Source organism: Rhinolophus sinicus, linkage group LG16, assembly GCF_036562045.2.
Source record: "Rhinolophus sinicus isolate RSC01 linkage group LG16, ASM3656204v1, whole genome shotgun sequence".
NCBI lineage: Eukaryota > Metazoa > Chordata > Mammalia > Chiroptera > Rhinolophidae > Rhinolophus > Rhinolophus sinicus.
In genome coordinates, this window is record NC_133765.1 from 9651002 (window position 1) to 9675089 (window position 24088).

The window sequence follows — 24088 nt, forward strand, 5'->3', positions numbered from 1 at the left end:
TGGACAGATTTCAGATTTGGATGCACTGTATTTGAAGTACTCAAAGGTTACCCAAGTGGCAATAGTGGGGGTATTCACTAGACAAAAACTGGCGAGTAATCTGGGCTGGAATGATGAATTTGCTCTTCAATGACAGGCTGAAACAATTTTAAACCCAGAGATTAGGTAGGATCATCTGGGGAGACTGCAGATGAAAAGGAGAAAACAGAACCATAAGAAATATCAACATTTAATGGGCATCCAGAAGGAAAGTCCTTGAGGAGGGAGAAGAACCAGGAAAGGTGAATCAGCAGCAACTGAAACGTCAGCCCAAGATTTCAGTGGTTATAAGAGCACGAGTCACTTCAAGGTGGAGGGAGTGACAGAAACAAGACCACGTGAGCCCAAGGAGGCACATGAGATGTAAGGAAATACAGTCTCAGTAAACAAAGAATATAAGTTTACTTTTCCAACTGTCTATTTTATGGAATCTAAATAACAGGTATTTCCTATGAAGATTAACATCCAAATTGAGATGTAGCTGTAAATGTAAAATATATGCAGAACTTCAAAGATTTAATATGCAAATTTTTAAATGTAAAATATCTCATTAATTTTATTACGTCAGCTTTATAAATGACTACCCATGTTAAAATAATATCTCATCAACTATATTGGGTTAAATAAAATATACTGTTAAAACTAACTTCACCTATTTTTGCTTTTTAAAAAAATGTCAATTAGGAAAATTTACATTACACATATGCCTTGTAATTTATTTCTATTGTAGTGCTATGTTAAACGTTCAGTTAACATTATGCTATGAAAGACATAATGTGAATGACACTTATTCTTTCACCTGTAGATTCCATTTAAATACACTTTCCTTTCTTCCATTATGAAGCCTAGCTAGAGTTTCTGTTAATTTCAAGAATGGGTACTTGCATGGCTCCTTGAGAAATCCTCAAGCTTCCAAGAGTTAAATAGGAAACAGCCACAAAGCTTCTCTGAAGAGGCCAGGCTAGTTCAAGAGACAAGTGGTTAGAAGTAACATAACGAACAGAAATTAGACAGGCAAAGGGATTTCAAGACATTTCATCTTAAAAGGGATTTTCTACCGGTTATATGTAAGTGGGTTAAGTGCCAAGAGCCAAATGTCTTATTTTATTCAATTGCTGGGACACACACACAAACACACACACTATGCTCTCCTCCATCCCCCAACTCTTTACATCTACATATGTGTATGTCTGGTTGAAACAAACCAACCCTCTCCCAAGCTTCTAACAACCACGGAACAAAATCCAAACATCTTCCAAAGATAAAAACAAAAACAAAAAACCCAAAACAGATAAAGCATATATCATAAGATGTTCGTATCACACAGGAACTGCTGATTTAATTATTTTTGTTGTAAGTCAATAAACATTTGTAAGGGCCTTAGGAGAGCAGGCTCCCGAGATAAACAAAATGAATGAGTCACACGTCCTCAACTGTGTGGAGGCTTGGCTTGGTAGGGGAGACAGCATGTAAACAAAATAATGCTAATAAAAAAGGAAAGATTCTCAAACTCTTGTCATATAAGAGGTGCCCAGTCACATCTGACTGCTTCCTAAATGACAGCCAAAAGTTAAGCCACAATGAAAGGTACAATGATGGTATCCATTTTCTATAGGCATAATATTATAAATTGGGAGTCTATTCCTAACCAAACATGAAAATAAAGAGAAAAAAGAGCAGACACTAATGTTGTTATAAACTTAAGTATCTCAATCATGAAAGTTCTTTTCAAGTGTTTCCTTTATAGGCGAGAGTGGCTGAAGCTTCTTAAAATATTTAAATCTCATGAAGTACAAAAAGAAGATGACTTCTTTCCCTTGAAAACTTCCTGGAGCAAGCATTAGTATCTTCTGCTGCTCTAAGCACCTTGTGTTTCCTTCATGTTTGCATGCCTGGATGATTTTCATTGCCAATTCATTGTAGTACCTGAATGCTTCAATCATGTCAAGGAGGGAGCCAGGCATTCTCCCAAAGACACATGTTCAGCGATCTCTTACTCCCAATTTCAGCTAATTTTTCTGGAAAACTTTGCGATGTTTCTGTACCAGTACTTGTAGTCTTCCCCTGAACAATGATTTTCTTAAAATTCATCTAATCTTTTTTTTTTTAAATGGAACAATCAAACCATCCTTTCCTTGTGCTAAAACCTTCTTCCTTTGATGATTTACAGACATTGCGCAGACCAAGTTTAATCAATTACTCTGTATAACATGTTAATCTGAATTCAGGCACTCCTTAAAAGCAAATCAATAAAAGGCAGATGAGAGCATGGCAACCATCAGCAAATTCCAAACTATTATATTTTGAATGAAAAAATGAAAACCATCTTACTAAATTGATTTTATGTATTTTATAGTTAAAAATTCCCAAATGGTCTTTATTCTTAATTTTAATATATCATTACAATCCACAACCATACATATGTACGTATACATATATATGTATATATGTGTGTGTTTGTGTGTGTATATATATCTATGTAAAAAAACCACTTTTTCTTGAAAATTTCCTAGAGCAAGCATTAGTATCTTTTGTCTGTGTGTATGTATATGTGTTTATGTATGTGTATGTATATATGTAATATCTATTTTTATATATATATTTATATATGTATATATTTTAATACATTTTCTTTCTTTCTTAAAATGTGCATATATATTTTTGGCACCCTCTGTATATATGTGTGAAAACTGTATTAAAATTGTAATACTCAATATATATCAATAACAAAAGATGAAACAAGTCATGTGTATACACTTTTTTGGCAACCCCAGTACATATATGTGTATGTGTATATGTATATGTGTACACAAGTACACACACACACAAATTCAGTAATTCTTAAAAATTCACCCCACGAGAATTGAATATGGGTTGAGAACACCAACAACCAAACCAGTTTATAAAAAACTAGCTCTACTAAAAGCAAAGTGTTTAATGTCCTTGGTAGCACTTAGATTACCCTCTAAATGATGTATCAACAGAAACATTGTAGGGAGAAAGGAAAAATTATTTCCGCCAACATATACAACATACATATACAGTGACTTCACAGAAAACAAAAAAACACTGTGGTATTTAAGCACTGTGGTACATTTCAACAGCTATGAGAACCTGTGTAGCACACACATTTTGTTTAGAAAAATCCCTCCTTGCTTTTCTTTTAAATAGTCTTACAAAGTCATCAGAACTAGTTCACCTTGAACCCTTCAAAGACTGGCAGGTCAAACAGCTACTTAGGTCTACCGTGTTTTCCCGGAAATAATACCTAGCTGGACCATCAGCTCTAATGCAAAAATTAATATCCGGTCTTATTACTACAAGACCTGGTCTTATTTTATGATAAGACTTATGTAATATAATATAAGATATAGTATAATATGTCTTATGTAAGATAAAATATAGTACAATAAATATAATACAATATAATATATTGTAATATAAGACCGGGTCTTATATTAATTTTTGCTCCAAAAGACGCCTTAGAGCTCATGGTCCGGCTACGTCTTATTTTCGAGATAATATTAATATAATGCTATCTGGTCACTTACTACCAAGCCAAATTTGGGCAATTCATGTTGGCTTTGTATTAGAATGATTCTTCTTCACCCTCCTCATCTCTTGGGACAGCTATTAACAAGCTCAATGGGAAAACTTTTGTAACTTATTTCTAATACTTATTGCCAGGATGAAAACAAGTGTTCATATTAGGTTAAAGTGACTTCTTTGGCCCTGTGGAAAAACTGGTTTCAAACATTTCCAAACACATGTAAGACTAACAGTTACCTACATAACATCACAAAAGCCTTACCTTAGTCTCAGTAATATTTAACATGGTAATATTATATTTTACTTGGCCAACAATGAACTTTTCCTATGCTGGTATAAAATGATGTAATCTAATCTATATTTGTATAAGACACTCTACCTTTCTGATCACTTCTTTGTCTCTTTACTCTCTTCCAGACGTTTTCTCCATATAACTCCAAAATGTTCCAAATACTGATGTGATATCCAAGAGAAATTTACCTTCACAATTACCAAGTAGAAAGAATGCTACAAGTGGTATATCTGTAACTTGATCTTCATGATAAAGTTTACTGAAGCAACCTTCATTACCTCAAACTTGACTAGGAGTTTATATTTTATTTTATTTTCTCTAGCTTTTCAGAGACAGGCATAGATGCTGCTTACAGAATTATCAGATCACCACAGGGACATTTTAATAACTATCCATTAATCCAAAGGGATCAGTACTGGTGCAATATGCCTTCCACCATTCTGTGACAAGTTCAGTTTCTTCACTGACTACATATTCACATGTAAAACCACATATAATGTCTCAGCTTGTCTGGGAGCTTATCGGGTTTCAGTCTGTGCTTTGCATTTAATCTTTTAAAATCAATACTTAAAACATTTTAATCTGCTTTTAATCTGTCCTGACTAGTTCCAGTGTTTAAAATCAACACTAGACAACATTCAGTCTCAACAACTTGTATCAATTCGCAAGATTAATCTTTCAAAATAATAGCCCAGAAGAATATTTTATTAATATAGATCCTGTGGAAGCTAATCAAGATTCAAATAATCATTTTCTTAAGAGTTGCTATGGGGGGGGGGCGGGTGAACAGTTTCTATAAAGAACATTTCATATAGCATTAAGCTGAAATCCTCTTCAAAACGGGATGGGGCCAGGGCAGAATCTAACCAGCCAATCAAAAAACATTAAGTTATGAGATGTGGTTTTTAGTTCATTTGAAATCTGCCATGAACAATAAATATTTATTGCAAGAGGTGATTTCAAGCCAACTTTCTCTTTCTCCTCTTTTCAACAAAGGTTGAAACTGTAACAGGAGCATACAGGAGTATAAAACAAAAATGGCAACCCACATTCAACCTCCCTCAAGGAGACCAAAGTCTCTGACAACTAAAGGGGCCTGCTGCTACTTCAGCATTGCTGCCAGATTTTCCAATTTCTTCAAAAAAAATGGAAAGGAATTTATATATTAAAATGCATGTCATTTGGAAATAGTGATGTTTAATTTAAATTTAAAATATAATGAAGCCATACAATGGTGAGAGCATGCAAGATTTTCAATCTCTGCTTTAGTTTATGTACCAAGCATCACAGTTAGGAGGGATGGCAGTTAATTTTAAAAGTGTAAAATTCATCAAACACCTAACACTCAGAAGTCATAGTATAAACTAAGATGAATCATATTCTGTCAATTTTAAGAAATTTGATTACAATAATTTACTTTAAAGACCTATGGTATTTGAAGATTGGAAGACTTAATATTATTACAATGGCAATATGAGACAAAGCACTATGCTAATTCAATGCAATACTCATAAAAATCTCAACAGCATCTTTCACAGAAATTTTAAAAACCATCCTAAAATTCACATGGAATCTCACAATCTTGAAAAAGAACAAAGTTGGAAGATTCACACTTCCTGATTTCAAAACTTATCACAAAGCTACAGTGATCAAAACAGTGTTACTGGCATAAAAAACGCATACAATAAAACATACATATAGGACAGCTCAGAAATGAAGTCTCGCATACATATTAGTAAAAGGATTTTTGACAAGGGTGCCAAAACCATTCAATAGGAAAAGGAAAGTCTTTTCAACAAATATTGCTGTTAAAACTGGATATCACCTACAAAAAAATGAAGTCGGACCCTTATGTTAAATCATATACAAAAATTAACTCAAAGTGAACCACAGATCTAAACCTAACAACTACAGAGATCAAACTCTTAGAAGAAAACAAAGAAAAGTCTCCATGACATCTGATTTGGCATTAATGTCTTAGATATGACACCAAAAGCACAGTCAACAAAAGAAAAATAGCTAAATTGGACTTCATCAATTAAAAACCTATGTACATCAAAGAACACTATCAAGGGAGTGAAGACAACCCACAGGATGGGTGGAAATATTTGGAAATCATGTATCTGATAAAGGATCAATATCCAGAATATATAAAGAACTCCTACAACTGAACAACCACCCTCACAAAAACTCTATTCAAAAATGGGCAAAGACTTGAATAGACATTCCTCCAAAGAAGACATACAAATGGCCAACATGAAAGATGCTCAGCATCACTAATCATTAGGCAAATGCAAATCAAAACCACAATGAGATACCATGTCACACCCACACTAGGACGATGGATGGATGGATGGATGGATGGATGGATGGATGGATGGAAGGAAGGAAGGAAGGAAGGAAGGAAGGAAGGAAGGAAAAGGAAGGAAACAAGTGTTGGCGAGGATGTGGAGAAACTGGAACCTTTGCACATTGATAGTGGGAATTAAAAGGGTACAGTCACTGTGGAAAACAGTGTGGCAGTGCTCAAAAAGTTAAACATGCTATTGCCATACGATCCAGCAATTCCTTTTCACTACATACCCAAAGGAACTGGAAGAAGGAACTCAAACAGACACATACATGTCCAACAATGTTCACAGTAGTATTCTTCACAATAGACAAAAGGTGGAAACATCCCAAATGTCCATTAACAGATGAATGGATAAACAAAATGTGGAACATATACACACAATGGAATGATATTCAGCTTTAAAAAAAGGGAAAACATTCTGATACATGAACCTTGAAAACATGCTAGGCAAAATAAGCCAAACACAAAAGGACAAACATTGTGTTTCTCCTTATAGGAGGTATCTGGAACAGACAAATTCACTGAGAGGTTTCCACAGGCTGAGAGGGAAGAGGACAGGGAGTTATTGTTTAACGGGTACAACGTTTCCGTTTTAGATGATGAAAAATTCTGGAAATGGAGAACTGATGGTTGCATAACATTGTGAATGTGCTTAATGACACTGAACTGCACACTTAAAAATGGTTAAAATGTAATTTTTTTGTGTATATTTTATCACACACAAAAAAAATCTATGGAATTTGAGTTGTACAATTTAGAGAAATTTATATCTCGTGGCTGACAACATAAACCGTCTGGAAGTAAACACTATAAAAAAAGGTTTAAAAAAACATAAGCTAAAGTAATTTATTTTAAATGACTAGAGAAGTGTTGACTATCATTTTTCCAACAATAGAAAAGGTTTCTTTCATTTATCATTTTAGGAACCTTATGCTGCCTTCAGCGAGTTATTAGTCCTGTGACAATGCCTTGCTTAGAGCAATGTAATAAATGTGTCTCTGATGATGACTATGAAGAACTTCAAATAAACCAATCACCACAGAAAGTCTTCAACTTTTAAACAAGTTATATCCAAGGGTTCTTTTAAATGTCAACTCAAGATACAGCAAATGGATAAAAAAGGTATAGCCATTAATATTGTTTACATTAGAGAAAAATTAAAACATACTATCGAATGATAAAGGAATGAATTAAATATAGAACAGGAAGACACTTGCTCTTACATATAATGTATTCCAGAAAAGATTAACAAGTTTAAAGATACGCATGGTATTTAGGGCTTCTACTACTAGAAAGATAATAATTTGGACAAATCTCAACTATTCCTAGTGTTTCAGGGGAAAAAAATCCTCGAAAACTTAATTCTACTACTTCATAAACATTCCTTAACTTTTCCTACATAATTGAGCCCACTGCATATTCACCCAAATTTAAAGACTCTCGACCTAGAAAGCATCAAATAAGCACTAACTCCATGAAAACATGCTTCAAATCAATAAAATAAGCACTTTTCCCATTGTTTTCACTCATAATTACAAAATAAAGGCAAAATGCAATCAAATATTCAAATTAGTTTCAATGCTGCTGGCCAATATCCAACCACGGGCTGGTAGGCAGTATCCTTATGCACTAACTCAAAATGTGCATCAACTTAAGTAACTCCAAATTCAGTGCATGGAAGGCAACTTAGAGTGGTACATATTGCACATTTAAAAATGCAGGGAGTGGAGGAGGACGGGTGGCTCAGTTGGTTAGAGCACGAGCTCTGGGCAACAGGGCTGCCGGTTCGATTCCCATGTGGGCCAGCGAGCTGCACCCTCCGCAACTAGAATAAAGTCAATGACCTGCCGCTCAGCTCCCGGGAGGCCAGATGGCTCAGCTGGTTGGAGTATGTGCTCTCAACCACAAGGTTGCCGGTTCAACTCCCACAAAGATGGTGGGCTGCGCCCCTTACAACTAACAACGGGCAACTGGACCTGGAGCTGAGCTGCGCCCTCCACAACTAAGATTGAAAGGTCAACAACTTGACTTGGAAAAAGTCCCAGAAGTACACACTGTTCCCCAATGAAGTCTTGTTCCCCCTCCCCAATAAAATCTAAAAAAAAAAAAAAAAAAAAATATGCAGGGAAAGGCCGGCACCAGTGGCTCAGGTGGTTGGAGCGCCATGCTCCTAATGCCATGACCGCCGGTTCGATTCCCACATGGGCCAGTGAGCTGCGCCCTCTACAGCTAAGATTGTAGAACAACAGCTCTCCCTGGAGCTGGGGGTGAGCCTAAAGGCTGCGTGGGCTACCTGTGACCAGCTGTGAGCAGCTGACCGACTTCCTGGGGTGGGGGTGGGGGTGGGGGTGGGGCGTAAGGCTAATAATACCAGCATGGTAGCTATGTCCTACACAACTAGACTAAGAAACAACATCTTGAACCGGAGGGGGTGGGAGAGGCAGAAGAAGGGGGAAAAAGATAAAAATAAATACGTAAATAAATAAAAATCCAGGGAATTCAAAAGCCCCAAACCATAAACGGTGACTGAACCAAAAGTGATGTTGTAAAATACTTAATGGCTTGGAAAGTTATTCAATATGTCAAACAGGAGGGGGATGATAGGTTATAAACACAAAGGGAAATCCACTCTTTAAAAAAATAAAGATGTACAGAAAACAAAATTAGAAAAATAAAAAAAATTAGTTATCTGGATAGTAAATTAGAGTTAATTTCTTTTTTGGGGGGGGCTATACTTTTATTTTTCTAGCTTTTTCACAATGACCTCATACTTCTTTAACACATGATACATACCAAGTCACCATAATAATTTATTAAGAGTCAATTTAGAATCTCATGGTCACTTTTAATGAAAGATTATAGGAAGTACCAAAGAGATCCTTTAGATCATACACGTTCAAGTCATAATGTACAATTACTGTAAATCTAAATCCCATGACATGATAGTGGGTTGGTAGTGAACACTGAGAAACAACCTCAGAAGAGTTTTCTCTTTACTTTCTAATTACTAAGAATCAACTGCAAATTTTTGCTTAAATGTTGACTGATAACCTTCTCCACAGACCTTTGGTGCCCCCATGCCACCCTAGGATATCTCTTCCCCAGGCATCTGACCCAGGCCACTTGGTCTACCAGTGAGTATAAACTTGAAAGTCAGTTCATCACATACTGACCTGTGACTTTGGTCAAGTTACTTTATCTGTACATGCCCCAGTTCCTACATCCATAAAACAAGGATAACCATAGTTCCTGTTTAAGGCTTCAAAGAATACATGGAGAAAACTATACATAGTAATTGTACCATAAATATAACTTATTATTATATTCCAACCACCACCAGAATCTTCCTCTCTGTTGCTGCTTGTCTATTCTTCCTTAATTACTTAAAGTCACTAGGCTTTCTCTATAAACTCTTAGTAAATATCTAATTTCGAGGAAACTAGCTTCCAATTACAGCCAACTAGGTAATTTAGACGGACTCTAATAAGGACAACTAGAAAAGCAATACAAAATACTTTAAAAGCAAGTGCTTAAAGGCAGTAGGGATCTTAAAAGACAGTGAAAATTTACTAGGTCAGCGCACAGGGGTGGATGGAAGCCCAAGAAGGTGAGTACAGCATGCAGGGCTTTTTTTCTTCTCCTGATGCTGAAAGATTCTGAAGAGAAGAGCTTAAATACTGCTTTTGATAGCATGGAAAGACTAAAGGAAAAGGGACTGGAATCAGGGGGGGAAGAAGCAGATAAAGGAAACATACTTGTTTGGAGAGGATATCCCAAAGCAGGCTGAACTTAGAAGGGTAACCCAGAAATTGACAGGACTTCACAAAGACTGCCGCTCAGCTTCCAATCCTCTCAATCCATGAAATGAGAATGAGATCCTGGATTACTAGTGTCTTCAAGCTCCAGGTAAAAGCAAACCATATGCTCTCTAGAGCATAACATTGGCCTAGGCCTCAAATTAATCTTTAAGCATCTGTGTAATTAAAATGTCTGGCACAAAATCAAAAATAACTTGACAAACATAAAGACAAAATACCATGAATTAAATAAAACCAGCTGAAACAGACAATAGAAAAAGACCCACAGGAGGACCAGACACTGGAATTCAGAGAGACTTCAAGTATGCTTATCATGTCCAAGGACATAAAAGACAAAAATCAAGAATTTTAAATGCGATCTAGAAACAACTGTAAAAGCCAATTTTAAATTATAAAATTGAAAATTACAATAACTGAAATTAACTCAATGCATAGAGTACATCGTAGATTAGTTAGAGCTGGAGAAATTAAAAGACAGGTCAAAAGAAAACCTACCAAATGAGACATGGAGAGACACAGAGGATACAGTGACAATGTCTAAGATGTTTGTTTTTGGAGTCCCGGAGAAAAGGAGAGAATTAGGCAGAAGCAATATTTAAACAGATACTTAAATAGACAATAGCTGAGAATTTTTCTAAAACAACACCAAACCACAGATTCAAGGAGCTCTACAAGCAGCATACAGTTGATCAATGAACACAGGTTTGAACTGCATGGATCCATTTATACGTGGATTTTTTTAAATAAATACCTATATTGTTCTCAATCCATGGCTGGGAGTCCATGAATATAGAGGGTCAACTGTGCACTGATCTATATCATTTCATATAGGGATTTCAGTATGATAGTGGTCCTGGAATCAATCCCCCATGGATACTGAGGGTACTTAAAAGTTTTTGGGGAGTTAAAAGTTATATGTGGATTTTGGGCTGCATGGGGTGGGGGAGTCAACACCCCTAACCATGTTGTTCAGGGTCAACACCCCTAACCCCCATGTTTTACAAGGTCAACATTTTTTTTTAAATCCACATCTAGCTATACAATAGTAAAATTACTGAAAACCAGATTCAAAGAGAAAAAGCTTAAAAGTAGCCAGAGAGAAGGGACACATTACCTCTAAAGGAGCAACATTTACGGTGTTATTGATAAGATTCAACATGACAATATGGATAACATTAAATATGAGCAATAAAGATCTTTAAAATGATGAAAGAAATTCTATTCCCAATGAACTTATCTTACAAGAAAGACAGTGAAACAAAATGTCCCCAAACAGCCTACCCTTAAGAAAATTCTGGAAGAGCATTTTGGAAGACAAAAAATTACCCCAGAAAGGTCAGAAATACAAGAGGCATGAAGAATAACGAAGAGAATATGTAAATCTAAATGAGAGACTCTCAATCTCACTGAAAATTTGACTTACCCGGGGAGTTTTTAAGAAACAGCCATGCACTGCTTAACAGTGGGGATCAGGTCAGGAAGGGTGTGGTAAACAATTTCGCCGACGTGTGAACATCAGGCAGGGATGCACTGACACAAACCCAGATGGCACAGCCTACTACTACACACCTACGCTGTATGGTACAGCCTATTGCTCCGAGTCTACACGCCTATACAGTATATTACTGTACTGAAAACAGGCAGTTGTAACAATTGTAAGTTGTTACACAATTCTAAGTACACTACTTTCATAGGCCTGGCAGTGCAGTAGGTTTGTTTACCCCAACATCACCACAAACAAGTGAGTAATGCATTGCACTATTAGGACCAGGTCCCCAGAAAGGTGCCTGAGCCCTGGGGGAAGTATGTGCCTTCCTGTTTGCAGGCAGCTGGCTCCTCTCCAACTTCACTGAGAGCCATGTGCAGTGTAGAAGGGACTGATGGAGGACAAGGGGGAGGGAGAGGGGAGAAGGAGGGAGGGAGGAAGAGGTGGGTCCTACAGGCAGGATGCATAGGGTGCACCAGGCCATCTCAAAGACACTCTGGATCCCATTGGTGTTACAACGTTGATAGCTACATCACCAAGCAATAGGAATTTTTCAGCTCCATTATAATCTTATGGGATTACAACGGTTATCAACCAAAACATCGCTATGTGGCACGTGACTGTACTCCTGACCCTCCCTCCAAGAGACCCAAACGTAATTTGACTGAATTGAAATCCAGGCATCCGTGTTTTGTAAAAGTTCCCCAGATGATACCAGTGTGCCTCCAGAGGTGACAACCACTGATTCAGATTCATTTGACTGTATAAAACATAGTTTCTATAATGTCTCCTGGGGTTTAAAATGAAGTTAACGTATATGACAACAGTGGCAGAAGTATTCAAAAGGGAGTTAAATAGAGTTCAAGTGTCGTAAGGTCTTTCAATTGTCCAGGAAAAGGGTAAAAATACCAATATACTTAAGACATTGGTAAGTGCAAGTTATTGAAATGTCTAAAATAACCACTAGAGGAATTTACGCGCGCGGGCGCACACACACACACACACACACACACACTCACACATGAGGTCTGAAAATTAAGTTCGTGAGCTCAACCTAGACAAAGTGCTACATACCTCATTGCTGAATATCACTACGGTCACCTTCCAAGTACTTCCCCTGGGAAGCTATGCACCGACGCCAGCGCCTAGTCCACCCTTCAAACCAATTTTGGAACTTTTTCTGGAATGGCCATCAGAGATGGAGTCATATTACCCTTGATGTCCTGAATGGCATCAAAATGTTTTCCTTTCAGTATTTCCTTTATCTTAGGGTAAAGAAAGAAGTCATTGGGGGCCAGATCAGGTGAGTAGGGAGGATGTTCCAATACAGTTATTTGTTTACTTGCTAAAAACTCCCTCACAGACAGTGCCAGGTAAGCTGGTGCATTGTCATGATGCAAGAGCCATGAATTGTTGGCGAAAAGTTCAGGTTATCTAACTTTTTCACACAGCCTTTTCAGCACTTCCAGTTAAACTTGGTTAACTGCCCATTTGGTATGAATTCATAATGAATAAATTCATAATGAATAATCTCTCCAATATAAAAAAAGATTAGTAACATCATTGCAACAAGTTTGCAAACTTAACTGTCAGACCTGTGTGTGTGTGTGTGTGTGTGTGTGTGTGTGTGTGTGTATCCCCAAGTAATAAGAGAAACAAAATAATAACCACTACCAAAGGAGTTAAGTAAAGAGACAAGCATAACCTAAGTATCAACCAATTGTTGGATGAAATGGGTAAAGAAAATATGGTATATATACACACATACACATATACATATACAGAATGGAATACTATTCAGCCATTAAAAAAACCCCTGCCATTTGCAACAGTATGGATGGACCTTGCAGGCATTATGCTAAGTGAAATAAATCAGATATAGAAAAATAAATACTGTATACTCTCATTTGTATGTAGAATCTTAAAAACACCAAACAGACACAGAGAACAGATTGCTGGTTGCCAGAGATGGAGGTTGGCAAAATGCGTGAAGGGGGGCAAAAGATACAAACTTCCAGTCATAAATAAGTCCTGTGGATGTAACATACAGCATAGTGACTACAGTTAATACTACTGCATTGTAAATTTGAAAATTGCTGAGAGAGTAAATCTCAAAAATTTTCATAAGAAAAAAATTATAACTGTGTGGTGATGGATATTAACTACCGTGTTTCCCCGAAAATAAGACCAGATCTTATAATTTTTGCTCCAAAAGACGCATTAGGGCTTATGTTCAGGGGATGTCTTGCTGAAAAATCATGCTAGGGCTTATTTTCCAGTTAGGTCTTATTTTCGGGGAAACACGATAGATTTTTATTGGGGTGATCATTTCACAACATATACAAATATCAAATCATTAAGCTGCATCTCTAAAACTGATATGTTACGTCAATTATATTTCAATTCAAGAAAAAGCAATAAAACTGGCAGATCTAACAAAAAGCACTAAAGAAGGTAAATGAAAACTCAAGTACCTTAGCAATCACATTAAATGTAAATGGGCCAAATATTTCAGTTAAAAGACAAATATTGTCTACTAAATTAACAACAAAAAAAACCCAACCATAAACACATTTAAAACCTAAAGACGGAAATATTACACAAAGTACTAATAAAGACAACTATAAAGAGGGAAACTATATGAGAGGTTCAGTACTTCCAGAAGAGAGAGCAATTTTAAATTTGTATGCACCTAATAACATAGCCACAAAATAAGGAAAGCAAAAATTGTTAGAACTACAAAAAGAAGAAAAGACACAGTGGGAGATTTTTAACACACCTTTCTCAATAAGTCAAAGAAAAAAAGGAAATTTTAAAAATCATTAAGAACAGGTCATAAGCTGAGGTCACTGGATTTGAAATATTTAAAGTGGATAGAAAACTATTTCAGCAATACAAACAATTAAGTGTGTTGTTGTGGGTGATGGTGCGATTCGTAAAACATGTCTCCTGATATCCTATATAACAAATGTCCATCTGAGTAGGTACCTTTTTTGAAAACTATGCAGTCACATTTATGACTGGTAGGGAGCCAAATACTCTTGGACTTTTTGATACTACAGGACAAGAGGATTATGACAGATTACGACCACTGAGTTACCCACAAACAAATGTATTTCTAGTCTGTTTTTCAGTGGTCTCTCCATCCTCATGTGAAAATGTGAAAGAAAAGTGGGTGCCTGAGATAACTCAACACTACCCAAAGACTCCTTTCTTGCTTGTTGGGACCCAAATTGATCTGAGAGATGACCCCTCTACAACTGAGAAACTTGCCAAGAACAAACAAAAGCCTGTCACTCCAGAGACTGCTAAAAAGCTGACTGGGGACCTGAAGGCTGTCAAGTATATGGAGTGTTCTGCACTCACACAGAAAGGCCTAAAAAATGTACTTGATGAAGCAATACTGGCTGCCCTAGAGCCTCCAAACTAAAGAAGAGTCACAGGTGTGTGCTGCTATGAACATCTCTTCCGAGTCCTTTCTGCACACCTGGTGTTGACATCACACTAAAAGCAATGTTTAAATCAAACTAAAGATTAAAAATTAAAATTTGTTTTTGCAATAAGGACAAATGCCCTGCACCCACCGTCATGCACTCATGTGAGACAAGGCCCATATGTATGGCTCCTTCCCACCCCACCCCCCCATACTAGTTCATTTTAAGTAATTGTGTATTGTCAGAAAAGTGACCAGTATTAGTTTTTGTTTTCAATTTTTTGTTGTTTTTTGTTTAAAAGCAAGGCATGCTTATGATGACTCTGTAACAGACTTATTTGGGTTGTTGAAGCTGCTCCCAGGTTCCACTCTGGAGAGTAATTTGGGACATCTAGTGTTTTGTTTTATTGTGGGGTGGGGAGTGTGTGTGGGGTTTGTTTTTATTTAGTCATTTTTTAAAAAAAATTCATTAACCATTAGATAGCCCCTTAAGGAGAAGAGGATGGAGTGATTCCACATTCCACTTCCTAGGTCTAGTTTTTAAAAAAAAGTCACAATGGAAAATCTATTTTTTTATTTGAATGATAATGAAAATATTACATATCAAAACTTGTATGTTATTTAAGGATATGAATTTACAACTAGTAGACAAATTTCTGGAGATCTAATGCACTGCATAGTGAGTATAGTAAACAATACTATATTATAAACTTCAAAGTTGCTAAGAGACTAGGTCTGAATTGTTCTCACCACAAAAAAGAAATGACAATTATGGGACGTGATCTGGTATTAGCAAAGAGTATGGAGTAAACATATTGCAACACATAAATGTGTCAAATCAACACAATGTACAACTTAAAACTTACAAAATGTTATGTTAATTATAACTCAATTTTCAAGAAATAACTAGGAAGCTTTAAAACAAAATCTTATTAACTGCAGCCAAAGCCCTACTGAGAGCAAATTTCATAGCTTTGGGTAAGTATATTAGTAAACAAGGGTGAAAAAAGTTGAATTAAGGCAGTCATCTCAAATTGTCAGAAAAAATAACAAAGCAATGGAAAAAAAGTAGAAAGAAGGAAATAATGAGAAAGAAATAAAATGTAAAATAAACAATAAAGAGGATCAACAAAATGCAAAGTTGATTATTTGAGAAGACTGTTAGGAGGTCCAAGATGGCGGCAGCACAGGAGGATGCTGAACTGACCCCCTCCCATAAGCAAACTCAAATATACATGTACCGTGTTTCCCCGAAAATAAGTCCTAGGTGGACAATCAGCTCTATTGCATCTTTGGAGCAAAAATTAATATAAGACCTGATCTTATTTTACTATTATATAAGACCGGGTCTTTATAATATAATACAATGTAATATATACCTGGCCTTATTTTACTATAAGACCAAGTCTTATATAACATTATATAATATATGACTGTGTCTTATATTAATTTTTGCTCCAAAAGATGCATTAGAGCTGATTGTCTACCTAGGTTTCATTTTTGGGGAAACACGGCATATATAGAGCAATTACTCCTGTGAGAAAACTGAGGGCCAAATGAACAGCTTCTGGAAAACAAACAGGAGAAAAAACAACTACAGAAGGTGGGAAACTGCAGGAACTCTCCTGCAGCTGTGGGAACTCTCCAGGAGGAGCCAGTGAGCACCACTGCTCCCCTCCACTTCGAGCACTTTGCAATTTGTGAGCACTGTGTAATTTGTGTGCTTTGGAACTTCCTGCACCATGAACTGGAGGGCATTCCAAGCTACAATGCCCAGAACCTTTTTCCTCCTAACAAAGGGAGCAAACAGGGTGTGGGTGTGGGGGGCGGGGGAAGGGATTAAGAGGTACAAATTGGCAGTTACAAAATAGTCATGGGGATGTAAAGTACAGCATGGGGAATATAGTTAGCAGTATTGTAATAACTATGCATGGTGTCAGATGGGAACTGGATTTATTGGGTGATAACTTCCTAAGTTTATAAATGCCTAATCACTGTGTTGTACACCTGGAACTAATATAATATTGTATGTCAACTGTAATTGAAAAGTTACCAAAAAATTTTAAACAGAGCAAACAGGAACAGCAGGGACCTGGACTCCCTGCCCAGAGCTGCTTTGGCTCAATAGGCCAGTGTCCCGGACATCTTAGGCACCCACTCAGGCCCTATCAGCCTGCCAAAATCACCGGCAAACACAGCCCACACAGAGGTTGTTTCTACATAAAGCCACTTTTTCAAGACTAGGAGAGACAGCTGTTTTGTCTAATTGACCTAAACAAACATAGAAAATTAAACAAAATAAAAAGACAGACAAAAATCTCAAATGATAGGCCGGCCCGGTGGCTCAGGCGGTTGGAGCTCCACGCTCCTAACTCCGAAGGCTACCGGTTGGATTCCCACATGGGCCACTGGGCTCTCAACCACAAGGTTGCCAGTTCAATTCCTCGAGTCTCGCAAGGGATGGTGGGCAGCGCCCCCTGCAACTAAGATTGAACATGGCACCTTGAGCTGAGCTGTCACTGAGCTCCCGGATGGCTCAGTTGGTTGGAGCACATCCTCTCAACCACAATGTTGCCAGTTTGATTCCTCGACTCCCTCAAGGGATGGTGGGCTGCACCTCCTACGACTAGCAAGGGCAACTGGACCTGGAGCTGAGCTGCGCCCTCCACAACTAAGACTGAAAGGACAACAACTTGACTTGAAAAAAAGTCCTGGAAGTACACACTGTTCCCCAATGAAGTCCTGGTTCCCCTTCCCCAATAAAATCTTTAAAAAAAAAAAAACTCAAATGAAAGGACAAGAAAAATCCACAGGGGGAAAAAAAAAAACCCTAAGGAAATAGAGATAAGTAATGTGCCTGATAAAGAATTCAAAAGAATGGTCATAAGGGTGCGCATCATACTTGAGAGTACAATAGAGGAACTTAGAGAGAGAACTTCAACTAAGAGTTAAGAAAATATTTAAAAAGAAACAAACATACCCGAAGAATGCAATAACTGCAATGAAAAATACATTAGAAGGAATCAATTGCACATTAGCTAATATAGAAGATCAGATCAGTGAACTGAAGACTAGTGGAAATCAACCAATCAGAACTGCAAAAAGAAAAAATAATTTAAAAAAATGAGGATAGTTTAAGGGATCTCTGGTATAATATCAAGCACTCAAACATTCACATTACAGGGATTCCAGAAGGAAAAGAAACAGAAACTTTATTTAAAGAAATAATGGCTAAAAACTCTCCTAACCTGGGAAAGGAAACAGACATCCAGTTCCAGGAAGCACAGAGTTCCCAAAAAGATGAACCCAAAGAGACCCACACCAAGACATACTGTAATTAAAATGGCAAAAGTTAAAGAGACAATCCTGAAGGAAGCAAGAGGAAAACAATGAGTCACATACGAAAAAAGCCCCATAAGGTTATCATCTGATTTCTCATCAGCAACTTTGCAGGCAAGAAAGTGGCAGGACATCTTTAAAGTACTGAACGAAAGGAACCTACAATCTAGAATAATTTACCCAGCAAGGTTACTAATCAGAATTGAGGAGGAGAAAAAGTATCCTGGGTAAGCAAAAACTAAATGAGTGCATCACCATTAAGCCAATTTTACCAGAAATTTTAAGGGGTCTTCTTTAGGCAGAGAAGGAAAGGCCATAACCAGAAATAATAAGAAAAAAAACTCTCACAGGCAACACCAAATTATTTAATGCAGCAAACAAACATTTAAAAAGCTACTATGAAGGTCAAAAGAAAAAAAATATCAAACTCAACTCAAAATACAAGGGGGGTTAGGAGATACACAACACAATAAGATCTAAAACATGACATCAAAACCAAAGTGTGGATAGGGGAGCAAAAATGTAGTCCTTACAAAATATATTCAAAATTAAATAAATGTCTGTCAGTTTAAAATAGACTGCTATAAACAATGGTATACATAAATCTACAAAATATACACACAAATAAAGAGGAACTCAAACAAAACACTAAAGAAAACCAGCAAACCACAAGGGAAGAGGTTCAAGAGAAGAATAAAGGAACAAAGAATATAACAATTATTAACAGAATGGCAATAACTACATACTTATCAATAAATGTAAATGAATTAAATGCTCCAATAATAAGACATAGGGTGACTGAATGGATTAAAAAACATGACCCCCATCCATATTCTGCTTATAAGAGACTCACTTCAAATCAAAGGACACATACAGACTGAAAGTAAAGAAATGGAAAAAGATATTCCATGCAAATAGAAATGAAAAGAAACCACCTGGGGAAACATGCTCATGCCACACAAATTACTTTAAAAAAAAAAAAAGAAAAAGACATCATATAATCATAAAAGGCGTCAATCCAAGAAAATGATACAAAAATTTTTGTAAGTATCTATATACCCAACATACTGTGTTTCCCTGAAAATGAGACCTAGCCGGACAATCAGCTCTAATGCGTCTTTTCGAGCAAAAATTAATATAAGACTCAGTATTATATTATAATTATATTGTATTGTATTATATTGTATTATATTATATTATAAGACCCAGTCTTACAGTAAAAGAAGACCAGGTCTTAGATTAATTTTTTCTCCAAAAGACACATTAGGGCTGATTGTCCGGCTAGGTTTATTTTGGTGGAAACACAGTAGGTGCACCTAAGTATATAAAGCAAGTATTAACGGCTATAAACTGAGAAATTCACAGTTAACACAATAATAGTAGGAGATTTTAATATCCCACTCACATCAATGGATAGATCATGCAGACAGAAAATTAAGGAAATAACAGCCATTAGACCACATCTAGTTATAGACATTTTTGAAACATTTCATCCAAAAACTGCAGAATACACATTTTTTTGACTACACATGGAATATTCTCCAGGATAGATCACATATTAGGCCACAAAATAAGCCTCAATAAATTCAAGAAGATTGAAATCACATCAATCATCTTTTCTGATCACAACAGTATGAAACTAAAAATCAACTAAAGAAGAAAACTGGAAAAAACACAAATACATGGAGACTAAACAACATGCTACTAAACAACCAATGGATCAAAGAGGAAATCAAACACTCTCTTGGAACAAATGAAAATGAAAACATATCTTTTCGAAATGTATAGGATGCAGCAAAAGCAGTCCTAAGAGATAAGTTCATGGTTATACAGGCTTACCTCAAGGAAGAAAACTCCAAAATAAACACTAACTCTACATCTAAATGAATGAAAAATAAAAAAGAACAAAAAAAAATTCAAAATAGCGAGAACAAAGGAAACAGGTTCAGATCAGAGCAGAAATAAAGTTCAATAAAACTAAGAGTTAGTTCTTTAAAAAGATAAAATCGACAAACCTTTACCCAAACTCACCAAGAAGAAAATCCTACCCTGTTTTATAATTAAATAAAATCATAAATGAAAGAGAAGTTACAATAAAGACCACAGAAATACAAAGCATCATTAAAAAAAGCTATGAACAATTATACACCAACATATTTGACAATTTAGAAGAAATGGATTAGTTTCTAGAAAGATATAACCTTCCAACACTGAACTAGAAAGAAACACTAAATTTAAACACACCAATTACTAGCAATGAAATTGAGGCAGTAATCAAAAAACTCCCAACAAATAAAAGTTCTCAACCAGATGGCTTCACAGGTGAATTCAACCAAACATTCAAAGAATTGCCATGTTTCCCTGATAATAAGACCTAGCCAGACAATCAACTCTAATGCATCTTTTGGAGCAAAAATTAATATAAGACCCTGTGGGGACAGAGCCCCAGAGAGCAGTTTCCAGGCTCTCGGCCTCACGTGGAAAGGTGCTGGCTCAGGTAGTAGATGGCCTTCAGCTGTGGCTAATTGACCATCAGCTGTAAACAGTTAGCCAATTAGCCACTGATATTAACTGCCACGGCTGCGCTGGTTGGTCAGTCGGTCAGTTGGCAGGCAGAGAAGCGGACCGCAGGTTGCAAGTCGTGTGGATCCAGCCTCCAGTGAGACTATAGTGCCGCCAGTGAGACGACAGTGGTATGACTCCCCTATCTATGACTCCATGGGTGTTCCTTTTTGGCCTAGTCATATCCTGCGTTCTTATGTGGGGAGCGGAACAGGAGGCCCCGCAGGCTGCCCCACATGACAAATGGCGCAGCAAGCAGAGTCTCCCACACGACAGACCCAGTCTTATAGTATATTATATAAGATCCAGTCTTATAGTAAAATAAGACCTGGTCTTACATTAATTTTTGCTCCAAAAGACGCATTAGAGGGCCAGCCCAGTGGCTCAGGTGCTTGGAGCTCCATGCTCATAACGCCGAAGGCTGCCGATTCGATTCCCACATGGGCCAGTGGACTCTCAACCACAAGGTTGCCGGTTTGACTCCTGCAAGGGATGGTGGGCTGTGCCCCCTGCAACTAACAGGGCAATTGGACCTGGAGCTGAACTGGGCCCTCCACAACTAAGACTGAAAGGACAACAACTTGACTTGTAAAAAGTTCTGGAAATACACACTGTTCCCCAATAAACTCCTGTTCCCCTTTCCCAATAAAAATCTTTAAAAAAAAAAAAAAAAGATGCTTTAGAGCTGACTGCCCAACTAGGTCTTATTTTTGGGGAAACAGGGTGTACTACAAAGCTACAATAATCAAAACAATGTGGTACTGGCATAAAAACAGATACATAGATCAATGAAACAGAATAGAGCCTAGAAATAAACCCACATCTATATGATCAATTAATCTATCACAAAGGAAACAAGAATAAAGAGTCTCTTCAATAAATGGTGTTGGGAAAACTGGACAGGTATGTGCAAAAGAATGAAAATGGTTCACTTTCTTACACCATATACAAGGATAAACTCAAAATGGATTAAAGATTTAAGTGTAAGACCTGAAATCATAAAACTCCTAGAAGAAAACATAGGCTATAAACTCTGACATCACCCTTAGTAATATTTTTTGGATATGTCTCCTCAGACAGGAGAAGTTAGAAAAACTAAACAAATGAGACTACGTCAAACTAAAATGTTTTTGTACAGCAGAGGAAACCATCAACAAAAGAACCTATTGAATGGGAGAAAATATTTGCCAATGATACATCATCCAATAAGGGGTTAATATCCAAAATATATAAGGAACTCATACACCAACACCAGGGAAAAAAAATCTGATTAAAAAATGGTCAGATGACCTAAAGAGGCATTTCTCCAAAGAAGACACAGATGGCCAACAGATACAGGCATATGAAGAGATGCTCAACATCACTAATCATCAGGGAAATGCAAATTCAAACAATAAGGTATCACCTCGCACCTGTCAGAATGACTATCCTTAATAAATCAACAAATAACAAGTGCTGAGAAGGATATAGAGAAAGGAGAACTCTCGTGCACTGTTGGTGGGATTGTAAATTAATGCAGCTAGTATAGAAAACAGTACGGAGATTCCTCAAAAAATTAAAAACAGAGCTGCCTTTTGATCCAACAATTCCACTTCTGGGTATTTACCCAAAGAAAACAAAAACACTAATGTGAAAAGATATATGTATCCCTATGTTCACTGCAACATTACTAGTTCATAGCCAAGATATGAAAGCAACCTTGATGCCCATCAATAGATGAATGGACAAAAATGTGGTGTGTGTACACCAACACACACACATACACACAATACAGTATGATTCAGCAATAAAAAAAGAATGAAATCTTGCCATTTGTGACAACCTGGATAGACCTACATGGTATTATGGTAAGTGAAATAAGTCAGACAGAGAAAGACAAATACCACATGATTTCACTTATATGTGGAATCTAAAAAGACAAAATGAATGATCACAAAACAGAAACAGACCCCTATATAGACACACAGAACAAGGTACCTTGATGGTTGCCAAAGGGGAGGAGGAGGAAAATAAGAAGAAAAGACTATTAACACCTGGCTGATTATTAAAAAAGACAAAAATAACCAAAGTCAGGAATGAAAAAGGGGAACATCACTGCAGATTCTACCGACATTACAAAGACAATAAACATATTATGAACAACTTCAATCAAATAGTCAATTTAAATAGTCCGATGAAATAAATTACAACAGAAACCTAACCAAACTTACACAAGAAGGTATGAATAATCCCACAATTAGTAAGTAAATTTAATCTAAGAAACCTTACCAAAGAAAATTCCAGATGGCTTCACTGTTAAGTTTTTACCAGACATTTAAGGAAAAGATAAAATATTCCAGAGAATTGACAAATGATTGTTAGATTTATCATGGTGATCATTTAGAATATTTATAAATGCTAAATAACTATGCTACACACCTAAAACTCTATGTCTACAATACTTGAATAAAAAAGGTAAAAAGTATTACAGAAAATATAAAAAGAGGCAATGTCCCTCCAACTCCTTTTGATACATATATTATAAAAGAGAAAAATTATAGGTCAAACCCACTTTTGAGCACAGAAGCAAAAATCCTGAACAAAAATTTAACAAACCGATAGTGAACACACAATGTAATATATAGATGATGTAATACAGAATTGTACACATGAAATCTATGTAACCTTACTAACAATTGTCACCCCAATAAACTTTTAAAAAAAATTAACAAACCAAATCCAAAAAACAAATAAATAAACTAAGTTTGGTTTATTTCAGGAATGCAAAGTTGTTTTCGTATTTTTTTAAATTAATATATTTCACACTATCAAAATTAAAGAGAATGGGGGAAGAGGGTTATCACTTTGTGAGGGGTGTAAATGTCCATTACATTGTTTGGTACACCTGAAACTAACTTAAAAAAAATTTAAAGAGAAAAACCATATGATCATCTTAAGAGTTGAAAAAAAATGTGCTTCCAAAAAATTCAGCATTTATTCATGACAAGAATCATCAGCAAACTTAGAATAAAAGAGCTCTTCCTTCATCTGATAAAGGGTATGGTATCTACAGGACACCTACAAGTATCATATGAATAATGAAATACAGTTTTCCTCTGAGATCAGGAGTTAAGACAAAGATACAACCAGCTAATACCACTTCTCTTGAATATTTTATGAGAGTCCTAGCAAATGCAGCAAAGAAAAATAAATAAAAACCACAAGGATTGGAAGGAAA

General features: G+C 36.5%; 1 protein-coding gene and 1 pseudogene across 4 annotated transcripts in view; one reads left to right on the top strand and one right to left on the bottom strand.

Moving 5' to 3' along the window:
* APLP2 (amyloid beta precursor like protein 2) overlaps nucleotides 1-24088 on the bottom strand; it is an 84079-nt gene that overhangs the window by 49203 nt on the left and 10788 nt on the right. The gene's annotated exons all lie outside the window — the stretch shown is intronic.
* Nucleotides 9825-14996, top strand: LOC109435843 (cell division control protein 42 homolog; annotated as a pseudogene).